General features: G+C 46.4%; 1 protein-coding gene across 3 annotated transcripts in view; it reads right to left on the bottom strand.

The window, feature by feature from the left end:
- Nucleotides 1–17,335, bottom strand: part of adamts9 (ADAM metallopeptidase with thrombospondin type 1 motif, 9) — a 404,749-nt gene that overhangs the window by 305,731 nt on the left and 81,683 nt on the right. The window lies entirely within an intron of this gene.

Genomic DNA, 17,335 nt, shown 5'->3' on the forward strand with positions numbered 1-17,335 from the left:
GGTGGGGTAGAAAAATTGAATAATATTCAAATGTCAAAAGGGCACATTTAGCATCTAAACAATTATCAATGTCATTTGGGATTGATTAATGGTTGCAGGCTCACTAGCAGAAGTAAACTGTAATTGTTCATTATAGACAAAATGTACCTTCTAAATCTCTGAAGAATTTTATTTTTACTAGGCTAGAAGTGCTTCTTTATCTTTGTAAACAAAATAATGGGCAGGATTCTCTGGCCTCCCCTGCGGTGCGCCTCTCGGTGGCAGGAGGCTAGTCCCACTGCTGTCAATGAAATTTCCCACTGATTCCACCCCACGCTGCCTGGAAACCTGTGGTGGGGGTGTGCCGTCGGAGGGAGCGGAAGATCCCGCCGACATGAACCGCCGGAAGATCTTGCCCATTTTTTAAAAAATCCTGAAAGTACAGCCAATAGGCATAAAAAACAGACTGGTCTGGATGATTAGGTAGTCTGACCATCCTGTTTCTTGTCCACTCCATTTTCCTAACTTTAGTTACCGGGGCGGAATTCTCCGACCCCCTGGGGCCGGCGTCAATCCTGCCCCCGCCGTGTCCCAAATTCTCCGCCCCCCCAAGATTCAGCGGGGGCGGGATTGCACCGCGCCGGTCGGCGGGCCCCCCGCGGCGATTCTCCGGCCCGCAATGGGCTGAAGTCCTGCCGCTGACAGGCCTTTCCCGCCGGCGGGAATCAAAACACCTTTGGTGCCGGCGGGATTGGCGGTGGGGCGGTCTCTGGGGTCCTGGGGGGGGGGGCACGGGGTGATCTGACCCGGGGGGTGCCCCCATGGTGGCCTGGCCCGCGAGCGGGGCCCACCGATCGGCGGGTGGGCCTGCGCTGTGGCGGCACTCTTTTTCTTCTGCCCTGCCATGGCCTTCACCATGGCGGGGGCGGAAGATACCCCCTCCCCTCCGCATACGCCAGTATGACGTCAGCAGCCGCTGACGCACCAGCGCATGGGTGGACTTCCGCCGGCTGGCGAAGGCCTTTCGGCCCCAGCTGGCGGGGCGCCAGCCACTCCGGCGCGGGTCTAGCCCCTCAATGTGAGGGCTTGGCCCCTAAAGGTGCGGAGAATTCCGGGGAGGCCCGACGCCGGAGTGGTTCACGCCACTCCGTCCCGCCGGGCAGGGGAGAATCCCGGCCCATGATTCACAAATGAACATGTATTTTGGAAAAAGAGGCATGAAACATTTATTTTTGAACTTGCCTAAATCCCAAAGCGTCTTTCTGCTGTTAACTTCCCACTAACTCACTTCACCCAGATCAATCAGTCCCAATGTAAAGCTTAGGATCTTTGAATTGCTAGAGAACAATCAAGATCAACACGACAGAAATTAAAAATGATTGATTATTTTTAATATCAACATCAAAGCAAAAAGTAAATGGCTGAGAACATCTGATCAGCAATGCCCACAAAGTTTTTTCAGACCCATCTATGGGTGCCCATTTTCAGCCAGGGACTCAGTTTTGGCTGAAGCACAAGTGGGCAGTGCAGAGACTCAAGGGCATTTCCAAAAATTGTGGGAGAGTCAAAGGAAGGAGAGGACAGGCCCCATTCTTCTGACAAGAGCTGCCGTGTTCAGGTGCATTTTTAAAAGTTCACGTCATTTGATTAATTGGCAGGGCTGAGTGAGTGAGTAGATGGATGAGTGAGTGAGTGAGTGAACGGAGGAATGAAAGGAGGAGTGAACGCAGGAGTGAATGAATGAATAGGCAAATGGATGAGTGATGGCTGGATGGTTGAAAGGAGGAATAAAGGAGTGAACACAGGAGTTAATGGATGAATGAGTGAGTGAAAAAACGGGTGAATGGATGAGTGACTTAGAGAGTGGATGAGTGAATGGATGATTGGTTGAAAGGGTGGATGAGCAAATGGATGAATTGGTGAATGAGCGTTTTGTACAGTGCCATACAATAGAATTATGAGCAAAGCTATAACTCAGAGATTAAAAGGGGCAGTAGCAAAATAGATACAAAATTGGCTGAGTGACAGAAAACAGAGATTAGTGGTTAATGCATTTGTTTTGGGTTGGAGGAAGGTGTGTAGTGGAGTTCCCCAGGGGTCAACGTTGGAGTCCTTGTTTCTCCTGATAAATAATAATGGCCTAGACCTTGGTTTACAGGGCACAATTTCAAAATTTGCAGATGATCCAAAACTTGGAAGCATTATGAACTGTAGGAGGATAGTGTCGAACTTCAAATGGCCATAGACAATTGGTGGAATAGAAAGGCAGCTGGCAGACGAAGTTTAATGTGGAGAAATGTGAAGTGACTCATTTTGATAGGACAAACATAGAAAAACAATATAAAATAAAGGGCACAATTCTAAAGGGACCTGGGTGTGTATCTGCATTAGTCACTGAAGGTGGCACGACAGGTTAAGAGCATGATTAATGAAGCCTACAGAATCCTAGGTTTTATTAATAGCAGCAGAGTAGAAGTGCAATGAGGCCATGTTGCACTTGTATATTGCATTAGCTGGAGCTCAGCTGGAGTCCAATGGTGGGCACTGCACTTTAGGAAGGATGTTAAAACATTGGTGTGTGTAGAAATGATACACGCGAATGGTTCCAGGGATGAGAATGATTCCAGGGATGAAGATCATCACTAATAAAGATAAATTGGAGGTGCTGGGGCTGTTTTTCTTGGAGAAAAGAAGGCTGAGAGGAGATTCAATTGAGGTGTTCAAGATCATGAGAGGTCTGGACAGGATAAGATAGGGAGAAACTCGTGGAGGTGGTTGGTTCAATCAATGAATTCAAAAGGGAATGACACTGTGTTCTGAAAAGAAGGAATGCAGGGTTACGGGGGGGAAGGCAGCAAAATGGTACTGGGTGAATTGCTCATTTGGAGATATGTTGCAGCCATATTGGGCCAAATGCCCTCCTTCTGTGACAATTCTGTGATTCTGGGTGAATGAGTGAGTTGGGAAGGGTGGTCGGGAGACTGGGGAGATGGTTGATTCTAGTGGGGGGGGACGAGTTGGGTCTATTTAGCTTGGTAGTCGGGTCTGTTTAGGGGCGGATGGGCAGTCGACTTTGATCAGAGTGGGGAGGGGAGTGGTCAGGAGGTAGTCGGATGGTCAGGGTTAGCCGAGTCTGGTTGGTAATTGGGTGGTCGGGGTAATTAGGTGGTCGGGATGTTGAGGTGCCGGGGGGGGGTGGGGTACACAACTGTTAGACCAGCCATTCACGCATCTAACATTCATAGGATCATAAAATTCCCAGTGTGAGCATGCAAGTAAGTCCAATGTCTCCACATTAAGCTCAAGGTCAGAAACATTCATGGAGTGGAAATAAGCCCATTAAAAATTTAAACTTGCGAGACAATTCCGAGGTATGTCTGTGCATCAGGACTTCTGAGGGTGCTGATTTGCGTCACCCAATGTACATCTAATCTCAGATGATCCAGAGATGGACGAGTATAACAAATGAAAACAAACCTAATTTAGTGATATTGGTTTCAGTTCATTGAATCAGTTCAGTTGGCAGGTGTTACAAAGAGTCTTAGTTCGTTGCCATAATAGCTGCCATTCTATATTCTTTAAAACAAAATCCATATTTAATGCTTTTAAAACAAGTTCAAGATTTTTGTTCCTTTAACTTAAATATATTTTTCAAATAACTACTAATGCTGAAGAGTGCAATTCTTTAACAAGTGCAATGGACTTTTCATCGCTATCTGCCATATAAATGTATAGGGTAAAGATCAATGGAAAAATTTACAGGTGTTTTGTTCCTGAATTTTCTCAGCATATCAATCTCTTTCTTTGGCATTAACCTGTGTTTGAAGGGGCTGAGACCTAAGAGGTAGGGTCTTCATCCATTATTAATACTCGAAGCACACTTTCAACACGTTGTTGTCCATAAGACATGAAGGTTATCATAGACTGTGCAAATAAGACTATACTTTCTGCTTATTTTTTAAAAATGGGACTTTACTGGACAAAAAAAAACATGGCTTCTACAGGTCACATATTTTGCAAGTTGACGACAGCTCAGGAAACCTCCAACAGCAATTACAGGACAAAGATCAATCCTCATCCTTGTGGGAACTCATTGTGGTAGCCTCATACAATCAACAAAGTAAGAGAGCAGCAAACAATCTGTGTCCCTAGTGTGGTCTTATAATAAAGTGAGCCATCAAAATTCATTACACCTGCGGAGTTGCAGACAGGCACCATCTATCTCCTAAGGTGAACAATGGATTTTTGACCAGAAACATAGAAACTAATTGATGAATCAGTTTCAGGTAAACAATAGGCACCACCACAGAATCTAAGTTCCTGTGACATTTGGAAAGTTTTAATGTTACATTTTTGAACTCCCAGGGCAGTCTGCTGTTCAGCATCCAGCCTGACAGCACCAAAGCCAGACTCCAGCTGACACAAAGCCTGCCTCAAGCCAAAACCTTGAAGCCTGATTCTCTGGAATGTTCCAGCAATCGTCTGTAGACTGGACCAAATCTCTGGATATCAAGCTTATCTTGCTACGCCATCACCAACCTTGAAGGAATTTTACAACTCCTGCTTTAACAACTGAGTCTAACTGAACCTTAACTCCTACATCAAGGAACCCTCACTGAACTTTGATGAATTAATATCCATATCTTTGGTTATTTTCTTTTTTAAGCTATTCCTAGCTGTACACCCTTTTCTTTCCCATTTTGTGTGTGTGCGCACTCGTGCATGTGTGCGTGTGTGTGTGTAGTTGCAATGACTATCTCCCAGTTTTGAGTGTATAAATTAACACAACTTCTGATTGAGCCCGAAAGAGAGTTTGATGCGAGTCACTTTAAATTTGACTTCACAAACGGAGGCCTTGTGGAAATAGGCCACAGTTTATTAAAAAAAAACCTCTGCTTACAGACAGAGGACAAGAAAAATAAAGGAGTTCAGTTTGCCTCTCTCCCCTGTCTGTAACATTGTGGATATTGATAGACGCTTAACGCCGAATTCCAATAAAGGCCAAGAGATCACAGTAATAATGCACAATTATCATTCCGAGACCTTCCAAAGCATTGTTTCAAAGTCAATATTGTGTCATCTATGTCCAATATGATTGGATGGCCAGAACTGCTGGGTAATGGACAGTCAAGAATATCTAAAGGACCAAAAAACCATCTAAATTTGCAATTTGCAGCCATTTATGTCCCATGGCTTGATTTCCCATGCACACAGATTGTCATGAGCCTATCTACGAACAGTTTTAATTTTCCCCTGAAATACAATTCCAATCATTAATGGACTTGGCAAAGGGAATCCTTGATGTGAGCTTTTGGGAAGATAATGAGAGTCCATTAAGACTCAGTGTGATGCATGAAGGGCTCTCTGTGCCTACCTGCTGTAACCACAGACACTCTTCTGTCTATAATGTTGACTGGGCTTTGCTTTGGCCTATGAATGGTACACTGGAAGACCTAAACTCTCAAGGTATAAACAGCAAATAGGATGAAACTTAATGTTGGATAGCTCTTGAAACCATGGCACCAATGAAATGAAGTATGCCAGATCGATTTGCAATCAACAAAGGAGGAGGTGTTAGCAGTTCTGGAAAGTGTGAAAAGATAAGTCCCCTGGGCCGGATGGGATTTATCCGAGGATTCTCTGGGAAGCTAGGGAGGAGATTGCTGAGCCTTTGGCTTTGATCTTTATGTCGTCATTGTCTACAGGAATAGTGCCAGAAGACTGTAGGCTAGCAAATGTTGTCCCCTTGTTCAAGAAGGGGAGTAGAGACAACCCCGGTAACTATAGACCAGTGAGCCTTAATTCTGTTGTGGGCAAAGTCTTGGAAAGGTTTATAAGAGATAGGATTGATAATCATCTAGAAAGGAATAATTTGATTAGAGATAGTCAACACGGTTTTGTGAAGGGTAGGTCGTGCCTCACAAACCTTATTGAATTCTTTGAGAAGGTGACCAAACAGGTGGATGAGGGTAAAGCAGTTAATGTGGTGTATATGGAGTTCAGTAAAGCATTTCATAAGGTTCCCCATGGTAGGCTATTGCAGAAAATACGGAGGCATGGGATTCAGGGTGATTTAGCAGTTTGGATCAGAAATTGGCTAGCTGGAAGAAGACAAAGGGTGGTGGTTGATGGGAAATGTTCAGCCTGGAGTTCAGTTACTAGTGGTGTACCACAAGGATCTGTTTTGGGGCCACTGCTGTTTGTCATTTTTATAAATGACCTGGAGAAAGGCATAGAAGGATGGGTGAGTAAATTTGCAGATGGCACTAAAGTCGGTGGAGTTTTGGACAGTGCGGAAGGATGTTGCAGGTTACAGAGGGACATAGATAAGCTGCAGAGCTGGACTGAGAAGTGGCAAATGGAGTTTAATGCAGAAAAGTGTGAGGTGATTCATTTTGGAAGGAGCAACAGGAAGACAGAGTACTGGGCTAATGGGAAGATACTTGGTAGTGTGGATGAGCAGAGAGATCTCGGTGTCCATGTACATAGATCCCTGAAAGTTACAACCCAGGTTGATAGTGTTATTAAGAAGGCGTACGGTGTGTTAGCTTTTTTTGGTAGAGGGATTGGGTTTCGGAGCCATGAGGTCATGTCGCAGATGTACAAAACTCTGGTGCGGCTGCATTTGGAGTATTGCGTGCAGTCCTGGTCGCCCCATTATAGGAAGGATGTGGAATCATTGGAAAGGGTGCAGGGGAGATTTACCAGGATGTTGCCTGGTATGGAGGGAAGATCTTATGAGGAAAGGCTGAGGGACTTAAGGCTGTTTTCGTTAGAGAGAAGAAGGTTAAGAGGTGATTTAATTGAGGCAAACACGATGGTCAGAGGATTAGATAGGGTGGACAGTGAGAGCCTTTTTCCTCGGATGGTGATGGCTAGCACGAGGGGACATAGCTTTAAATTGAGGGGAGATAGATATAGGACAGATGTCAGAGGTAGGTTCTTTACTCAGAGAGTAGTAAGTGCGTGGAATGCCCTGCCTACAACAGTAGTGGACTCACCAACATTAAGGGCATTTAAATGGTCATTGGATAAACATATGGATGATAAGGGAATAGTGTAGATGGGCTTTAGAGTGGTTTCACAGGTCGGCGCAACATCGTGGTCCAAAGGGCCTGTACTGCGCCTGTAATGTTCTATGTCCTATAATCTATGTTCAACAAATCTTGTTTGGTTGCCGCTGCGAAGATAACACCAACCATACTTTCAGTCACTGTGGGCATGATTCTCTGGGAAAAAACTCTAAGTATGGTAATGAGTGGGAATTGGCGTGAGCTTCCCGGCGCTCAGCCCAGCGAGGCCAGCAACGCAATTCCAAGTAAATTGGTCCACTTAATGAGGTCTCATGGGCTTCTCACCACAAATGAAGGCTCGCCAGCTGATTCGCCAGGACCGCGCTCGCCAGCCCCACCGCTAACAAAGTCGAGAAGCTCTTAGGCTGCACTTGCTCAGCCAAGCTCACAACAATGGCGCCCAGGAGACTGGCCCCAGGATTCAAGGATGCTGACCTGTGGAGGCTCCTAAATGCAGTGGAGGGATGTCCTGTTCACCCGAGGGTCCCAGAGGGTGAGCCATAGATCAGCCAGTGCTGCCTTGGATGAGGTGGCAGCAGCTGTGAGCTCGGGGAGTGTGACCAGGAGGCCTGGCCTCCAGTGCCGAAAAAAAGGTCAACGACCTACACGGGCAGCACAAGTAAGCAGACACAAACTACCCCCTCCTCCCCCAAGGGAGCATCAACCCCCCAACTCCCATATGACCCCCAAACCCACCCTCCCACAACTGTGAATCATGCCTGTGGCTAACGATGCCCCCTTTGTGTCTCCTCGGGAAAAGCTCTCCCATAACTATTGGGAGAAGGCCCAGACTGGCGGAGATGTGCCGGACTTAAGAAACCTCACCTCCTTCAAGGAACGTACCCTGGAAGTGACTGGTGTGGCCGAGGACAGGACGTTCACCCATGCGGAGGCTGGCGGATGCTGCAGAGGTGAGGAACCACCAGGTTCCACCGGGGGGGAACTGTCAAACCTGAGTTGTTATTGCCTTACTCCGTTCTCCCCGCAGGCCCTCCAGCCGACGGTACCGGCCCATCCCAGGTGGAAACCTCTCCTGCCTCCCATGAGACCACCGCGGAGGAGAATTCCAAAGAGGCTACCGTTATAGTCGCGGCACTATATACCGTTATAGGCTGACCTTGGTGAGATTCTGCGGGTCATGTCCCGCTCTCAGATGGGAATGGCCGAGGTACGCGCTGCGGAGCTTGTCCCAGTCACAGCTGGGCATTGCTGAGGCACTGCAGAGCATGGCCCAGTCACTGAGGAGCATCGCCGAGGGCGTTGACACGATGGTGCAGACTATGGGGAACCGAAACGCCAGGGCTGGCAGAGCCAGATGATGCAGGGGTTCTCTGTCTCTAGGTGAACCCCAGGGCCCTAAGGGCACTGTCCAGGAGGATGGGGCGATGGGTGCCAACCCGCACCATCCTATGGAGTGGCAATGATGGCCACCAGCTCTCCCGGGTTTCACCTCTCTGATGAGGCTGCGTCTTGAAGTCAGCACACGGGGCAGGGCAGATGGCTGTGCATCTGCCTCCAACAAGTGCCCGGGCCCTCTGGCCTCAGGAGCCCCCAAAGGACACTTGCCAGACTATTAAAGACCATGTGTCGAGATAAGCAGCTGGCTGCCTCCACCTCTGATGTGCATCCTGGGGAGATGCCTAGACGTAGTGGTACAGCTAGGAAGGCAAAGAACGTTGAGGATCACTGAGGACACCGGGGAAGGAGCAATTGTTACACTTTAAACACACTTGTGCACACCATTATGATGCCTCTGACACTTTCTTCCGCAATGCTGGAAAACCTCTAATCCCCTGGCACATCTCGCCAGTCCCTGTGGCACCCACCCATCCTCCAGCCATGGACATGTCCCGGGAGCTGTGTCCCATCCCCTGGGTGTTCGGATATTGGCCGCTGCGTGTGTGGTGCTGCCTCCCGCAGTGTTCAAGCACAGTGTCCAGGCATCAAGGTGTGATTGGGATACTAGGCAATGACTCCCACATGCTACATGACCTGCCTACCCACCGGAATCCACTTAGGATGTGTGAAGTGCTCACTTAACCACGACTGTCAATTCCTTATTAGCAATAGTCTTCAGCCGCACAGCCAAAAGGCCTCGGCAGTCAACGGGGTTATGGGCGGTTGTAATGTAGACGGGCGGAGACAAGGGTTTCCCCTGGAACGGGTAAATATGATTGAAGGGTTGGCATGATGGTGCTGCGAGCGGTTGCCACCCCCCCCTTCTCCGGTTGCCCTCCCAGCGCCTCTCCCCCACTCTCCTGTGGCGGCCCAACCCTGCGGAGAGTCCCCACCCCCAGCCAAGGGTCATCCACCCCTACTGAGCACTGGGGTGGCAAGTCCAGCACCCCTGGGCTCTTTGCCTGTGATCAAAGATGTCTAGTTACATCCTCGGCTCCCCACAGAAGCCCTTCCGTTAGGTTCACGTTTCTGAAAAGGAGTACAAATTGGTGTCAGCGTGAGCACTTCCCGGGGAGGCCGCTGAATGACAGGAGGCCGTTGGATATGAGGTGGCTCTCGTTAATTGTATGAAAATTGGGCTTAAGTGGTAATAATTGGTTTCGCGCCATGCTACAGCGAGATCCCGATTTTGCTTACTGCATCGGGCTGGTTCCATCGCAAAATGTTTGGCGCCTAGCACGGTTCTCATTTTTGGCCTCTTCCTCTTTTACCGGCCTCGGTTTGCGTAACGAGGTCGGATAATCGTGCCCTGTAGCAGCCACTTGGTAAATCTCTGTGGAGAGGCATCTCAAGATGGTCAGGGACAGTGCATCTAGATGCAAAGTTGTATCATCTGCTGTAAGGACACCTACTTTTGACATCTGGTACAAGGATAGCACAGCAAATAGTCAGATGCTGTCCCCAGCTTGCACAAGAGGCTTCCTTCGCCTTTGTTATTGCCTTAATTCCCTGATCCTCCAGCTTTGCTAAAAAGTAGCAAATGAGCTGTCATGCTTTTTGGGCCGAAGGTCTTCAGGAATATTGCCTGCCATCCCCAGTCCCACATGACACTCACTTTTACTTATTCCCATCCTTTCAACTTTCACTTACACACAAAATGGTTTCATTCAACCAGTATTATCCTTCTTACAAGTTACCTAATATCAATAAATAAACTTTAACAATTAACCTGGTAAAATTAGTTATATCCTGAAGGTATAATAAATCTGCATAACACAATTTGATTATTTTTCTAAAGCCAAAGAACCCAAAAACGGACGAAGATTAAAGTCAAGAGTTAGAAATTTGACAAGTGTACAATGTCCAATACTACACAAGTTTTAGCAACACACCATTCATTATCCAGCAAATAGCATGCATTATCCTTGCACAGCACCTACTTTTCACAGAGGACCCACTTATTTAGAAACAAGGCAGTGGGGAGCATGGAGACTGGAAAATGTAGACTGCTTACCTTTGTGGTTTTGGTCCAAACTGATTTGATCATAGAATCATAGAATTTGCAATGCCATTCGACCCATCGAGTCTGCACTGGCCCTTGGAAAGAGCACCCCACACTTCCAACCTATCCCGTAACCCTGTAACCCCACCTAACCTTTTCGGACACTAAAGGCAATTTAGCACGGCCAATCCACCTAACCTGCACATCTGTGGACTGTGGGAGGAAACCGGAGCATTCAGAGAAAACCCAAACACACACGGGACACACGGGGAGAACATGCAGACTCCGTACAGACAATGACCCAAGTCTCTCTCTCGCTCTGTTTAGTCTTCAAGTGCAATGAGAGGAATTTTCTAACCCCCCCTTCCCCCCACTAACAACTGACCTGCTTTTTCACATCTTTTGGGAGATTAAATGGCTCCAGGTGAGTAGGGAGTGTCTGTATGGTGATACCTGGGGAAACATATTTATATGGGCTATGATAGATGGACCAGCTGGTCTTTTCCTGTTTGACATTTGCATGTTTTGTATGAGCTCCGGGAAGTCCTAAGCCAATTATTTCTCAGCTCGTGCCCACGAAACATAAACCGATGAAAAGTTGACAAAGTCTTGGAGAATTCACAAGAGTGGCCAGTGCAGGAAACAGAAATGTCACATAAGTCCACTAGAGGGTGCTCTTCTCTCGTGGGAGTTATGAAACTAGAATATGTTTTGATTCTTGTAACAAGTCATTCTATATCTGGCCTGGGAATACTCGCTGCTGCTGGGGTTCAAAGCAGAAATACTCTATTTTCCACTGGAAACATCTCTCACATGTACATGCAGAGAATATATGAATTTTAAAAACTAAGATCAAGGCAGGCACTAAAATGACTGCCAGAATGTATTTTTCATCCGGATACCAATGTCTGGTACAAGAGTTACTTCAGCTAATGAGCATACAGCTTTCCTCTAAAGAAATGTGGATAATGTTTTATTTACATTTCTTACTCACACAAAGCTCTGTAGTGGGATTCCCTGGTCCACCATCAGCATGTATCTCGATGGTGCGCCGTTCACTGGCAGCGGGATTCTCTCTTATGGCCGCTTGTCAATGGGATTTCCCACTGAAGCCATCCCATGCAGCCAGGAAACCCGGGGTGGGGGGGGGGGGGGGGGGGGGGGGGGGCGCTGCCAGCGGGAAAAGGGAATCCTTATGGCTGGAGAAGGGTTGAAAAGAGTGTTCGCCCAAAGGTCAGTGCAAAGTCGACTTTTCTCAGTGTATACGGACAAATTGAATTGCTATAAAGAATACGACAGCAAAATTCGATGGGAAAAAATGCAAGCTTGTCCTTGTGGAGTTTGCCCATTCTCCCCGTGTTTGCGTGGGTTTCGCCTCCACAACCCAAAGATGTGCAGAGTAGGTGAATTGGCCACACTAAATTGCCCCTTAATTGGAAAAAATAAATTGGGTACTCTAAATTTATTTTTCAGAAAGTAAGCTTGGCAAACAGCAGAGAGGGCTGTAAAAGACTCGGGTATGCACAGGTTGGTGGCAGATACTATTTAATATGGATAAACCATGGTTAAAATTATTAAGGATGAGGAGAAATGTGCGATAATTCTTTCCCTTTTCTCACCTCTCGGCTGACCACAACAAGATGTATTTTTGAGAAGGAGTGTTTTAACACTTTTCAGTGCTGTGACTTTAAAGAACAAACACGGATGGGATTTCGTACAAGTCTAAATCAAAGAAAAGAATAAAGGCGTGATTCAGCAACCCAGTGGCACCCGGCTCCAATGGGGTGAATCGTGCGGGGGCTGCAAATCGGGCCTGCTCCTGTTATTATTTTGCTTCATCATTAACAATACCAAGGTGAGTTGCTTGCCAAAAGTAAAATTTTACTTTTAAATGTTTTGGCTTTTCATTTTCAGGGGTAGATTATCGTCACCAAGAAAAGTGGAAAGAGAAAAACATTTCATGCTGTCCTCAACTCGGTTATTAAATTAGTTATTATTCAAGTTGGTCCTAACCTACTCTAAAAATATCAACTCAAGTTTCTCGGAGTTGTTACAAATACAGAATTTATAAGATTGCTTTGATTTGGGATAGTCTCTTTAATTTAGGGTAAATGGAGGAATACTCTGAATTCTGCCTGACAACAGACATGGGTGGCTTGGCTGTTAACAGTTAAGTGGGGGGGGGGGGGGGGGGGGAGACAGATTGTTTTACTGGGAAGAAGGTGCAAGATGTTCACACATGTAGAAAGTGAAGTTTTATAAATGGTTATACTGTCTATTTAATTCCAAGGTAGAATGGAGTTGGGGGGTGTGGGGGGGGGGGGGGATCTAGAGGAAAGACATTTAGCATTTCTACCCAAGTACAAGGCCCATGTGATTCACATTGCCATGGGGATGGGCTTTTGGAAGGAAAAGTCAATAGAAAGTCATTGTGATACTGGGCTGCAGTTTTTAAAAAAATATCACTGAAATTGGTAAAAACGGGTCAGTCATCAAGAATCTGAAAGAGGAGAGAACAAAAAGAGAGAGGCAAGTAGCCGTTCACCTGAAGCAAAGGAAATACTGTCTTTATAATTCACCACATGGAGAGTGCATTGCAGCTTGCAATCAGATTGAAGGGACCAAGTTTGTGAGAATTTAAAGGAGGCTAGAGTGAGGAACCTCCAGGGTAACCTAACTGTGGAAGTCAGTCAGTTTTGGGATTAAAAGTTACCCAGCTGGGAAAGGAGAAAGGAAACAAGCCATCGGAAGTGGAGAACAACTTTGGGCTGGTTCCAGGAGAATGAAATGTCAACTTAAGGGACAGAGTAAAATATAACCATGGTGAGGGATTTTTGGTCATTTTAAAAGTTGAATGGGGAAACTTTTTATTAATTTGGAATATAAAGTTGCCTAATGAATAGTGTTTAGACCATGGTGCTTTCAGTTTGTTTGTTACATTAAAAATCTTAAAACTTGAGATGTTGGGCACAATTCAGTGATCACGTTGCACCCGACATGGAGCTTGGTGAATTCTGAGAAAGCCCCAAAGCGGGCTCAATGGTCGTGCATGCGAGACGTCGCCAGGGCGCCATTTAGCACTGGTTCACACAAACATGAACCAGGTGTAATGGCACCTTGGGGGTCTCACAGGGGATTGGAGACTCCCAAGGTACCCTGGCACTCCTCTTGAGCACCCTGGCAGTGTAACAAAGCCAAGGTGCCATGGGCAATGCCAGGACACCAGGCTGGCAGTCAGGATGCCCAGGTGCCAGGTTGGCACTGCCAGGGGTCAGGTCTAGGGGCCTTGTCAATTAGAGGAAGCATTCTCAGGGGTTTTGACAATGTTGGGGGGGGGGGGGGGGGGGGGGGGGGAGGGAAGAAGAAAATCGGAGCTGCGACTCAAAATGGCGCACAATCTGTGATAAATCTCTCGAAATGAGGCCTCAGTGAGAAGAAACTCCCCGAAGCTAAACAAAACGGCAAAGTGCCATTGGATAGCGTCGGCAGTGCAGCCTCCAAGAAATACCCTGCCAAGCACGTGTAACAGTGGACTTAAAACTTCTGTCCGCTGAATCGCACCACTGTCGTGATCCTTCCAGTCAATCACTAGAAATTCAAGTATCATTTTACAAGTTGTCGGTCTCTATGGGGGTTGCAACAGAATTGTAATTCTCCCACTCCTGAACAAAATGCGGTTTCAGATTGAGAACTTCATTTTCTTCTCTGCAATACATTTCTGAGTAAATGATATACAACTTTTCTAAACATCAACAATGTGATTATATAGCGTCAACTTTGAGAGGGCCTGAATGTTTCTTGAAATGGTTATTGGATGAAACTTTTATTCTCAGTGCTGCCTTGTATTGACAACACTGATTCTAATCTCTTGTTATTATTTGTGTTTCACAAGCTTGCAGAGAACTACATTGTTCTGTGCCAAACATTCCTATGGTTTAGTACGAAAAGTCAGATGTGACAATTTGGCCTTAAAGTAGCGAATTGAAGGTAATTAGTGTACAGGATTTGAGAAACTCAGCAGAAATCCTGCATACCAATTGACATGGTCCTGTGATCCCAAAGGATGCAGTTTCCTACAAATTGTGGTTGCTTGGGAGTTTCTCAAGTTGTATTTCAGCTTCAATCATGCCACAAATTATTATTGGTAAGCTACTTTATTTTCCTTAAACACTTTGAATTTAAAGTAATCAAAAAATTACAATTTTATGAATTAAGTTTCAACAGACATCACAGTTGATTTAGATTCATGCACAGAAAACTTACAGTCAGCAATGGTCAAAATTAACATGCTGTTATTTCAGTAGAGAGGAAGACTTTGCAGGAACTCTTCAAAGGCCACATGTTTGATTACTGAAGTATTCCTCTAGGGGATAATAGGTGCCATCTCCATATGTGTGCATATTTCACAACTGTGGTCTTGAGCCCACATGACTATTTGGCCTTAGATTTGATGCAGCACTTCATTAATATCACCAATCGCTGCAAATTTGAGTTGTCTTTAGCCCCTCATATTGAAGCTTGTAATTCAAAAGACGCCTTGCCTAACCATTCAATGTTACACTCAGCACACTGTAGCTCAGAGTTAGGCGATGCAGTTTTGCATCTACGGATTTGTACATGTTAATCTCATCTGACCACACGTCAGCGAAATGAATCATGTAGAAATCATTGCTATTTCAATCAGATGTGATCATTCTATTTCTTTTTTAAAAGTTGCTGATCAAGCAAGGGCGGTACGGTAGCACAGTGGTTAGCATTGTTTCCTCACAGCGCCAGAGACCCGGGTTCAGTTCCAGCCTCGGGTAACTTTCTGTGTGGAGTCTGCACTTTCTCCCCGTGTCTACGTGCTTGAGGGTGAAAATATTATATTCACCTTTCATTAATTTGAAAGTCCAGGGGCTGGATTCTCCGATTCTGGGGCTATGTCCCCACGACGGAGTGGGAACGTTGGCGTTTTACGCCAAACAGGTGCAAAACGGCCACCGATTCACTGTTTTGCTGGGGCTAGCAGGACAGCAGCGAAGAGCATCCAGCTCTAGCTGCCGATACACCCCGGAGTATTGCCGGATCGATGGCCGCGCATGCGCGCTCTGGCGGCCTACAGTGGCCATGCCTTGCTACAGGTAAGATGCAATCTGCAGCCCCAGCCCGCAAAATAGTGCCTCCCCTTTGGCCTGCTCGTATACCCCGGACCACCCCCCCCCACAGTGCCCCCTGCCCCGAATAATGTCCCCCCTGCCCGTGCATCGGTCCTCCCCAACTGTGGCGGCACTGGACTGAGTCCGCAGCCGCCACGCTGAGCTCCTGACGGATGAGACCATGAGAGACCCACGCCGTCCGGAACTCGGCCAGTGGGGGGCAGTGCATCAGGAGGCGCCTGAGGCCATTGATACAAGGTGCGGAGTATCATTTGATACTCCTCGAATACACCGCTTCGGAGGGAGCGGAGCATCGCGAAAACGGCACCACCCCTGATTATGTCGGAAACTTGGATTCTCCGGCAGTTTGCCAAACATGATTTCGCCGTGGGAGGCTTCAATGGGAAATCTCACTGACAAGCAGCGGAATTGGTGAATCTCGCCACCGGGGAACAGCACGGCACGCTGCCAAGAAGCATGTGGCTTGAGAACTGGAGAATTCAGTACTATATAGTCTTTCTATTCTGCTTTTGCAATTTTTTGTGCTCATCACCAGGCTAAATGGTGGTAGGTGATATTTCAATCGCTGAAATAAGAGGGTTCTTATAGCAATGTAATAGGTTATTGCTAAAAGGGAGAAAGCATCCAACCAGTCGCACCTTTTGAAGTGGCATCATGCAGAGTAGCAATGATTACCAGGGGACGGCAACGCCACAGTCAGCTAACTTATACAGGTTTCTTCATTCGTATCAATAAAACGCTTTATGCAAACAAATTTATCCCCACAGCTGCTTCTCAGATTCCGTGAATAAATTCAATAGATAAATGCTCAGTCAAATAGAGTAGGAAAATTACAGGCTCAATCCGTGGTCTGTTCTGTGCTTCTTAATCTCTTCAAAATGCTCAGCCAATCCATTTGTTGCTGGATGATATGGAGCTGACTCGATATGGAGTATAGCGTTCCCCCTCAAGTAGTCCTCAAACACCTTTGAAATAAACTGCACACCATTATCACTGACAATCTGCTCCAGTGTTCCAAATCTTGCAAATATTTAATTCAATTTCACAATGGTCTTCTCAATTGTCGTTGATTTCATTATTGCGGCTTCCCGCCATTCTGAATGTGCCTCCACAATCACTAAGAACACGTGAACCTCCGATGGACCAGCATAACCAACGTGTATTCTCTGCCTTGACTGTGGCGACCATTCCCAGGGATGTAATGGTGAAGTGTTCCTCGGTTTTGCACAAGATTGGCATTGCACAACTTTCCCTTCAATTTGAGCATCTATTCCTGGCCGCCAAAAATAACTACATGCTAATTCCTTCATCCTTTGCGCAAACGGACATCCCTCATGCAGTTTGTCAAGGACTACACAAAGCAGGAAGGAATAATCACACAGATTCCCCATAATAAAACTCCATTCTGTACTGTCAACTCAAGTCTTTCAGTGACGTAAGGCTTGGAGTCTGGATTTCTTTCTATGAACATCTGACAATGTTCCTTTTTGGACCAAGTCCACCACCTTCCCCATCACTGGATCGTTTCTTGTACATCTTTGAACACTAGATGAAGTCACAGATACACTATCCATGAGTGAGACATACAAAACATTAGCAACATTTCCTTGTGAGTCATAAGCATCAGCATTTGTAAGCTGCTCGGACTACTTGCGATATTGAATATCGTAAGTGTGCACCAGCAATATCAATGACCATCTTTGCAATCTACCAGCTACCAAAAA

The sequence above is a fragment of the Scyliorhinus canicula genome, chromosome 11, assembly GCF_902713615.1.
Source record: "Scyliorhinus canicula chromosome 11, sScyCan1.1, whole genome shotgun sequence".
Lineage (NCBI taxonomy): Eukaryota > Metazoa > Chordata > Chondrichthyes > Carcharhiniformes > Scyliorhinidae > Scyliorhinus > Scyliorhinus canicula.